This window comes from Hakea prostrata, unplaced genomic scaffold, assembly GCF_041222555.1.
Source record: "Hakea prostrata isolate BN-2017 unplaced genomic scaffold, UWA_Hpros_2 contig_4, whole genome shotgun sequence".
Classification (NCBI taxonomy): domain Eukaryota; kingdom Viridiplantae; phylum Streptophyta; class Magnoliopsida; order Proteales; family Proteaceae; genus Hakea; species Hakea prostrata.
The window spans coordinates 101,305-110,862 of record NW_028291123.1 but is presented as its reverse complement, the minus strand read 5'-3'; the positions used below and the strand labels follow the sequence as shown (position 1 = coordinate 110,862).

At 36.3% G+C, this 9,558-nt stretch overlaps 1 non-coding gene across 1 annotated transcript; it reads left to right on the top strand.

Moving 5' to 3' along the window:
• Positions 1-9,096: 9,096 nt before the first annotated feature.
• On the top strand, positions 9,097-9,203 carry LOC148999445 (small nucleolar RNA R71). Its single transcript, XR_016170929.1, has one exon. It is a non-coding gene; the product is annotated as a small nucleolar RNA R71 (small nucleolar RNA).
• The last annotated feature ends 355 nt before the right edge of the window (positions 9,204-9,558 follow it).

The following is a 9,558-nucleotide window of genomic DNA, read 5'->3' as shown; positions in this document are numbered from 1 at the left end:
TTTCTTTGGTTCTTTTAGATTGCTGAGGAGCCTTGGCGGGAGCCTTCGAGGATTTAGAGGGTTTGGAATAAAGAGGAAGAGTTGGTACTTCAATCTCTTTCCTTTGGCTCACCTCATCAAACTCACGCCAGGCTTCAGTTAGTTTTTGTTCATCATTATACAATTGTTCGGCGGAAGCAGAGACAGTAGTCTCGCCACCAAAACTACCCTGATCGGCATAATGTTCAGGGGAGCCCTCATTAGAAGTTTTATCGCTTCCCATTATAAAGAGAGTCTGGTTGTGACTTTTAAATCAGAAAAGAAACAAATGCAAAAGTGAAAAGAGTAGCTAAAGCAAGCAAAGATGGCAAGAAAGTTACTAAACTTACTTGTTTGCCAGAGTAAGTAGCTTGAAAGCAGACAAACAGCTAGGGCACAAAGAAGACGACGACGAGTTTTCAAGTTGCAGATAAGAGTGAAATTTGAAAAAGCAATAGGTGGTTTTTAAATAAGCTAGCCTATGGACACGTGTATGATCAAGATAGGTTCAGTCTGATGATCGCGATCGAGCGGCAGTTCGAAAAGGCGTAGATGAGTTGAATCAAAGCTAACATTTTGAGGATCCGTCGTTTTGAGTTAAAAGCAATGATAGTTTTGGCTGTCACAGACATGTGGTGACTCCCGCATGAAAGCTAAAGACATTCGTGTAACTCGAGGAGAGTGATGATGCAGTAGCATTAAATGAGATGTGACATTTATGAGAACAAGCGGTCGTTCAGATTCCTTGTTCAGTTCCATCATTTGGCTCAAATCATACCAAGCCCTCGGCGTTTCCGAACGCTTGGTCTGGGGGGCTCGTGATACGGGAAAAATATCGTTGAACAAGGTCCGCCCTTGGTTCAACCTTCAACCCCGGTTGAGGACGAACTGACTGATTCAGGCTCAAGCGAACCTGGTTCAGAGATGGCGTGTACAGGAAGAAACCTAACGCTATCAGCTAGAATGCACGAGTCCAAGATTCTCGGGACGAATAAATGGTCAAAGTGATGGTTATCAACACTCGCAAAATGGATGATTATGCCAGCGTGGATAACTGCCACGACCATAACATCAATAGCTTGCGATCAAGGGAAGTTATCCATTAACCGTCTAGATCTGACGGTCACCAGAAGAAGGCATGTACGATTTCAACGAACGGGATTCAAAGGTAAACTCTATATAAGACATCACCAACGTACGAAGAAGGTATCTTAATCGTATTCCCAATTATCGCATTCTTACTTTCACTCTGCATCTAGTCAGAACCTTTGTGATTAGTTCATCAACTAACTTAGCCATCGGAGGTGGACTCCCGACCACCATGGTCGGGCCACATCTAACGATTGTTTTGCAGGTCATTCTCACGTGATCTAAGGGCTAAACAGATTTTGGACGCATCAGTTTGTTTTACTTTTTAGTAGCAATTCGTTCACTTCAGATGTATATGTTAGGATTGCTCATTTAGTTTAGTTAATTAGTTAAGAATTTTGAATAATTGCACTCTCACGCAGCACTAAGAGGTTAAATTCTAAAGTAGCATATCTCCCTGAGATCGATCCGTTAGCTACATGATACCTTGCGCTTACGGTTATTTTTATTTTGCAAACAAGTTTTTGGCGCCGTTGCTAGGGAGGTATTAGTCCATTTTGTTTTTCTTATTCTTAAGTAAATCAAAGTGTTAAAAAAAATAAAATAAAAAGAGGAAGAAGAAGAAAGAAAGAGAGAAAGAAAGAAGAGAGAAAAGAAATTCAAAGATATTACTCTTAACTAGAGTAGAAACAAAGACGTATAGTAGTCCTCAATCTACTACAGAATCCCTAGGATTCGATTGTAGGTGGCTTCGAAGACTATACGGATTCCCTTGCTGTCATACCTATACAGCGCTCAACTATACAGCAACCTTACGGGTTTGGAATCATTGTTTCAATATTTGTGGAGGAGAAATTCACTACTTCCCCTTTTGTTTTTATTATTATTTTTTCTTTTCTTCTTTAGTTACTTTATATGTAAAAAAATAATAAAATAATAAAAAAAGGAAACTCATTCTTTCATAAGAGCCTTTAATTGCATTAGGTGGTTAATGCATGTGTGTCTAGACTTGTGATTCCACAAATCGAATTGTCCGAATATCTACCTTGACCATGGGAGACATAACTCCACCTAAGAGTCTTAGAGATAGATTTTATCCAACTCGATCTGCACAACCCTCCTGTATACGTTTACACATGAGGGGTAATAATCTTGAACTTAAACCTCATTATCTGTCTATGTTACCACAATTTTATGGGTTACCTGATCAAGGTGCGTATTTGTTCATTAGGGAGTTTGAGGAGGTTTGTGTCCTTATGAAGTGCAACAACTTACTGATGATGCCGTAAGACTACGGTTTATAACATTTGCATTAAAGGACCAAGCCAAAAAGTGGCTTTATATCTTACCTATGGATAGCATTACCATATGGGAATAACTCACTGTCCTATTCTTGAAGAAATTCTTTCATTTTTCCAATTTTTCCAAGATGACTAAAATAAAAAAATGGCATTCTTCAATTTCGTCGAAAACTCAATGAGTCATTTGCTAAGATAATGGAGAGGTTTCAAAGCCTTCTCTAAGAATGTCCCACCATGGTATCGGATTATGGCATTTATGCCAAATAATTTATGAGGGTATCGATTATCAAACAAAGTAACTTTTGGAACCTATGTGCATGATTCCAAAGCTTGGGAATTTCTTTTGGACTTAGTAGATAGAACAAGAGAATGGGAGTCAACCCAAGAATCTGAAAGGACCAGTAGGGGATATTTTGTTGATAGCCAAGTTCATAGGGATGCACAAATAGATAGTCTTTTGAAAAAGTTAGACTTTGGTAGTAAAATTTGTATCACTACCACCAAGTCAAACACATTTTATTGACAAATCTATTGTTATATGTGCATGGTCTTCTACACATGTAATTGAGGAATACTCTAGTTATTTTGGAGTCCAACATGAAAATGTCAGTGCGATATTTCCAAACCTGTATAGTAACACGTACAATCCTAGGTGGAAGAATTATCCTAATTTTTCATAGTCTCAAAGGAAAAATCAAAATGGATTAAACAATTATTCCACACAAAATCAATTGGTGCCCCTCAAACACAAAGTGCACAATTTTCTCATAATCAAAATATTCAGTTCCCTTAAGCCCCAAATTTTCAGAATGCGAATTTAACTAGGCTTGTTAGTCCACCTATTGTGCCTCGTATGCCTCATATTGCACAAAATCAATCACCACCTATTTCCAATAGAGGTAATAATCTAGATTTATTTTATTTTATTATTATTTTTTTGTCGCTCTACCTTAGAGAAGAATATGTAAGTATTTTCCAGCATCTTTATGACATCTATGCATAATATGGAAAAACAAATTTCCACTTTTGCAAGTGCTTTGTGTTTGTGAAATTAAAAACTAAACGCAAGCGCACGGTATCGTGTAGCTAACGGGTCGATCTCAAGGAGATATGCCACTTAGAATTCAACTTTTTAATAGTAATGCGAGAGTGGAATGATTCAATTTTTGTTAACTAATTAACTAAACTAAACGATCCTAATCTATACATCTAATGCAATAAAATTGAAACGAAAAATAAATTAAACACAATCAATGCATAAATAAAATACAGGGAAAAAATGCGAACAATAAAAATAAAAGGAAAAGGGAAGTGATCCAAGTGTCAGCTCTAGATCAAGGGAAGGGGAGTATAATAATAATGACTTTGACTGTGGACCCTTTGCCTTAGCTTACAGTCCACCGATCAGGGGAACGGATATTAAAGAAAAAAAAACAGTGCAGAAAGTAAATAATAAAGCAATAAACAAAGCAAAAAATGAAAAGGAAGCCTTAACCAAAGAGAGGCATAGCTGTAGGCATCTCTGATCAAGGATCCAGGGGAAGGGAGAACAATAAATAAATGCTGAAAGTAAATTGCAGAAAATAAATAACAGAAAGTAAATTGCAGAAAGTAAAATGGAGACCTTAAACAAAGAGAGGCACGACTGTAGGCATCTTTGATCAAGGATCCAGGGGAAGGGAGAACAATAAATAAATGCTGAAAGTAAATCATAAATTAAGAATATGGAGGGGTAGATAGAAGCGGGAATGGAGGGAGGAGAGAAGATTAATAAAGAAGGTTATTTACTTGCGAATTGAACAAACGATTTGGATCTCAACCAACCCTAACAACCAAATCTAGATCTAGAATGATCTAAATCTACAATTGCTAGACTCAGAGAAAAACGAATCTAAAAACTTGAAACTTGAATTGCATTACATTAAAAAAAAAATAAACCTAAACATTCAATCTAGAAAATTTAAATCTCCACAAATGCCAGCAAAGAAAACTAGAGAAAACCTAAATAAACTGAAGAGAGAAGAAAGAATGCTTCTACTAAGCTCTAAAACACGTTCTCCCTTGATGGACTACGCTCTTCTTTTATAGAGTTTACATGGGATATGAGGCACGGCTGAATTTGAATAAAACTCAAAGTTCTTATCTGATTCAACCAATTAGGGTTTTGGCGTACCAATCGAACGGACTTAGAGATATGAAATACATAATTCCACGGTTGGATTTTAGGGTTAAGAAGTCGTACAGTTCTCCTCCAAAAATCAGCTCGATTGGACACCGGATGACCGTTCAATGAAGGGCTTGATCGAAACTGGACAGAGATATTCAAAAACGGGATTTTTCCTCTTTTTCTTTCTGAATATAATTCTTTTTCCTCTTTTTCTTTCTTTGACCAAGTCCCAAATAGGAAATAAGATATTGAGGTGTGCAAGAACTCTTTTTCTCCATTAGGACTCTCTCAATAATATCTCTGTAGATTTGATTAAAAATTTCTAATCTCAGCCGTAGATCAAAATTTGCTTCTTTATCTCTAAGGGCCTGTTTGGTTACATGAATCCAGAGATTTCAAATCTCTGGATTCATGAATTTGAGAATTATACCCGTTTGGTTGTAAAAATCTCTAGATTCATGAAATCTAGAGATTCACCTTTTTACACTAAAAACGTGAATTTGTAGATTTATGGGTAAGGGGTGAAATCCAGAGATTTCAAAAAAGCTATACATTTGCACATTCACAAAAATCACGTCGATATATAGGTTTTTAGGATGAATCCACAGATTTCATTCCACAACCAAACATTTAATTTTATAAGTTATGACTCCATAAATTTGAAATCTATAGATATTTGAAATCTCTAGACTCATGTAACCAAACAGGCCCTAAAATACTTTGGAGTTGGCCCATCATGCTCTAGGTCAGGCCCATTTTCGCATTTGAGAATTTGAACGGATCTCTTGACATTAAAATCGCATGTTTAATACCCAAAACTCCAAATATTCACTCAAGTCCTGAAAATTCATAAAATCTGCAAAAACAACATAAAACCCAAGGTAGCTCCACTCAAAATGTATAAAATACATACTTTACGCCCTAAGATTTCACACATAAATATGTTCATCAGATTCCCCCACACTTATACTAAGCTAGTCCTCAAGCCAAAAAACAAAAAAAAAAAGTAAGAAACTAATGCAACAAAATAATTCCTAACTCACATTCATAGGAATCATGGTTACACTTAGCATGTGCCACAAGCCTTTAAACCACTAGGTTACCCCTAGAGGACGAGTTTTGTCTCATGGATGTTTGCAAAGATATACATCCAAAATTCCAATTTAGCTCAAAATATGCATTGCAAATGCCAACTCTAACAATTGGTAAGTATTCATACGGGATCAATAGCTATGACAATTTTCCTCACCATTGATTTAAGATCCCCCACACTTGAACTTTATTACCCCATATTTATTCTTGAGACTATGCATATATCTCAATCAAAGACTTACTTTATATCTTTCAAGTACACCTCCCATTTAAGCAAAACCACACACAAAGTAAGGGGACCAAGGACTAAGGTTTTGAAGTATTTTTGACCAAACAATTTTACCAAGGCATTGATGACACTTGTATTTATTTCTCTCTTTTCTTTAGAGTAGTGATCTCTACTTTACTCCACTACGGTTGGCTTGAATAACATGGTGGAGCAAACACCAGAAACCCAAGTTACTTTGTAGCTTTGCTTTGCATATGCCCACATTGACAGTGATGCGAGAGTTCTTTTGTGCCCTGTCTAGTTCCAAGGAATTCAACTTTTACTTTCTACTCATCTTTTTTTTTTTTTTTTTTCTTTTCTTTTCTTTTGTCATGCCATACACAAAATTGATCTCAACTCCTAACCAAAGGAACAAGGACCCACAAAACTCATAGATGGTCCAACGCCTTAAGTTAAGGGCCTTTTATTTTTCTAAGGAAAGTCTCATCTCAACATATATACAAGTTACCTTCCTCTCAACAGGGTTTTTATGTGTTCATGATTGGTACAAAAAAAATCACTCTCATTTCACACATCATAGCAATTGAAAGAGTATGTACACTAACCAAAAGTCAAAGTTAAAATCTACAAAGAAGCTATACCCCCCCCCCCCACACTTAAGTAATGCAATGTCCTCAATGCATGCATGAAAAGATAAACATGGAAAACAAATGAGGGGTATACTTCTCAGTCAAGATGTGCTTATCATGGGAAGCTTTAATCTTGTCTTCAATATCATGTATGATGGAGAAGACACTCTAAATAAGAAAAACCATGAATAGAAAAGTCATCCCTAAAGACTTCAAGAACAACCTTTACCATGTAAGAGAAAATTATGATCATCCATTGAGGCTCTCTAGAAGGTTTAGCATCCTTCATATGATAAATATGATGTTGTACAATGGAAGAGCTTAGACCATTGATTTAGTGATAGACCAACTCAATACTTTCTATTATCATTCAACAATATGATCAACTCTTCTGCTTTGTCAGAAGTTAAATCAGAGACAACAATGACAGGAAGAGAATTATCTTGTCCCAGGAAATCATACTTTAAATTAGAAGGCAATTCTTTCAATTCTTGCTTGGGGGGGGGGTTCAATTATTGAGGGCTTAGGAATGGAGATGGAGATGGATAGGGGTTTAATAGGCTCCAAAGGTGTGTGAAAATTTAAGACTTCAGAAAATAAAGTTTCACTATCATCATCCAACATAGTCATACATTCTTGAAATTCAGAATCAAAATCAATCTCAAAGTTGGTAATCACATCATTAGGAAAATCAAAAGATTCCTAAGCATATTGATCTTTTCTTCTATTTGTGGTTGTTTCCCTATCCTGAACATATTAAACTCTACAATTTCATTTCCAAAAGATAATCGTAAGAGGCCATTTCGACAATTGATTAATGCATTACTAGTAGCCAAAAATGGTCTTCCAAGAATTATTGGGATTTCATCCTTGATTGAAAAATGTTTAGTCTCTAACACAATGAAATCGACTGGAAAAATAAATTCTCCCACCTTTAGTAAAACATCTTCAACCATCCCTTTAGGAATCTTAATTGACTTATCTGCCAACTGAAGAGTAGTTCTAGTTGCTTTCAATTCTCCCAATCCTAGTTGCTTATAAACATGGTAAGGCAAAAGATTCACACTTGCACCAAGATCAAGTAAAGCATGTTCAATGTGTGTATTGCCTATGACACAAGCTATGGTAAGGCTCCCTGGATCTTTATACTTGACTGCTACAGGTTGAGTAATAATGGAATTGATGTTACCTGCTAAGAAATCCTATTTGGGAACACTAGTGATTATTTTATGAATGCATAAATCCTTCAACACTTTTGCATAGGCGGGGATCTGGGATATAGCATCTAAAAGAGGGATATTCACTTCTATCTTTTTGAAGACATCAAAAATTTTCTCCATAGTTGCAGTCTTCTTCTTATTAATTAGACGACTAGGATAAGGAGCCTTAGGAACATAAGGACTCTCATTTGAAATTTGCTCTTTTCTCATAGTTTCTGATAGTGGTTCAACAAACTTAGGTACTACTAAAGCAACTAGCTCATCCTCAACTTCTATGGGTTCCTCAGACAAACTTTTATTAGGAGATACTTGAACATTTTCCTCATCACAGTGGTCACTAATCTCGCTCTTTTCATTAATATGTGACTCACCTGTTAAATACCCTCTCCCACTTCTCAATGAAGACACATAATTAATTGAAGCTAAAGAAGAATGGGAGGATTCAACTTGGTTGACTTGATTTGGTGGTCTTTGTTGAATCTGAATCCTAGGATTTAACTCAGGTTGGCTAGGCATTTTACCTTTTTCTCGATCAGACAAAGCACTTGCAAGAGTGGAAATTTGTTTTTCCATATTATGCATAGAAGTCATGAAGGTGCTCAAAAGTACTTCCATATTCTTCTCTAAGGTAGAAAGACGAGAAAACTCTGGATTATTACCTCTGTTGAAACCAAGTGATGATTGATTTTGTGCAATGTGAGGCATATGAGGCACAATAGGTGGATTAACAGGCCTAGCTAAATTGGCATTCTGGAAATTTGGGGCTTGAGGGAACTGGACATTTGGATTATGAGAAAATTGGGCACTTTGTTTTTGAGGGGCACCAAAGTGATTTTGTGTGGAATAATTTCTTAATCCATTTTGGTTTTACCTTTGAGACCATGAAAAGTTAGGACGATTTTTCCACCAAGGATTGTACGCGTTACCGTACGGGATTGGAAACATCGTACTGACATTTTCATGTTGGCCTCCAAAATAGCTAGGACATTCCTCAATTACATGTGTAGGAGACTGACACCATGCACACATAACAATAGACTTGTCAATAAAATGTGATTGACTTGGTGGTGGCGGTGCAGCTTTAACTACCAAAGTACCTAACTTTTTCAAAAGACTATCTATTTGTGCATCCTTATGAACTTGGCTATCAACAAAATATCCCCTACTAGTCCTTTCAAATTCTTGGGTTGACTCCCATTCTCTAGTTCTATCTGCTAGATCTAAAAGAAATTCCCAAGCTTCGGAATCCTTAGTGAACGATGTAAATCATGTGGGGCACATAGATTCCAAAAGTTGTTTTGTTTGATAATCGATACCCTCATAAATTATTTGGCATAAATGCCATAATTCTATACCATGGTGAGGGCATTCTTGGAGAAGGCTTTGGAACCTCTCCATTACCTTAGCAAAGGATTCATTGGGCTTTTGACGAAATTTAAAAATATCATTTCTTATTTTATTCATCTTAGAGAAAGGAAAGAATTTCTTCAAGAATAGGACAGTAAATTGTTCCCATGTGGTAATGCTATCCCTAGGTAAGCTATAAAACCACTTTTTGGCTTGATCCTTTAATGCAAATGTAATGAACCGTAGTCTTACAGCATCATCAGTGAGTTGTTTTACCTTCATAAGGATACAAACCTCAAACTCCCTAAGGAACAAATATGCATCTTGATCAAATAACCCATGAAATTGGGATAACATAGACAGATAATGAGATTTACGTTCAAAATTATTACCCCTCACATCAGGTAAACGTATACAAGAGGGTTGTGCAGATCGAGTTGGATAAAATCTATCTCTAAGACTCTTA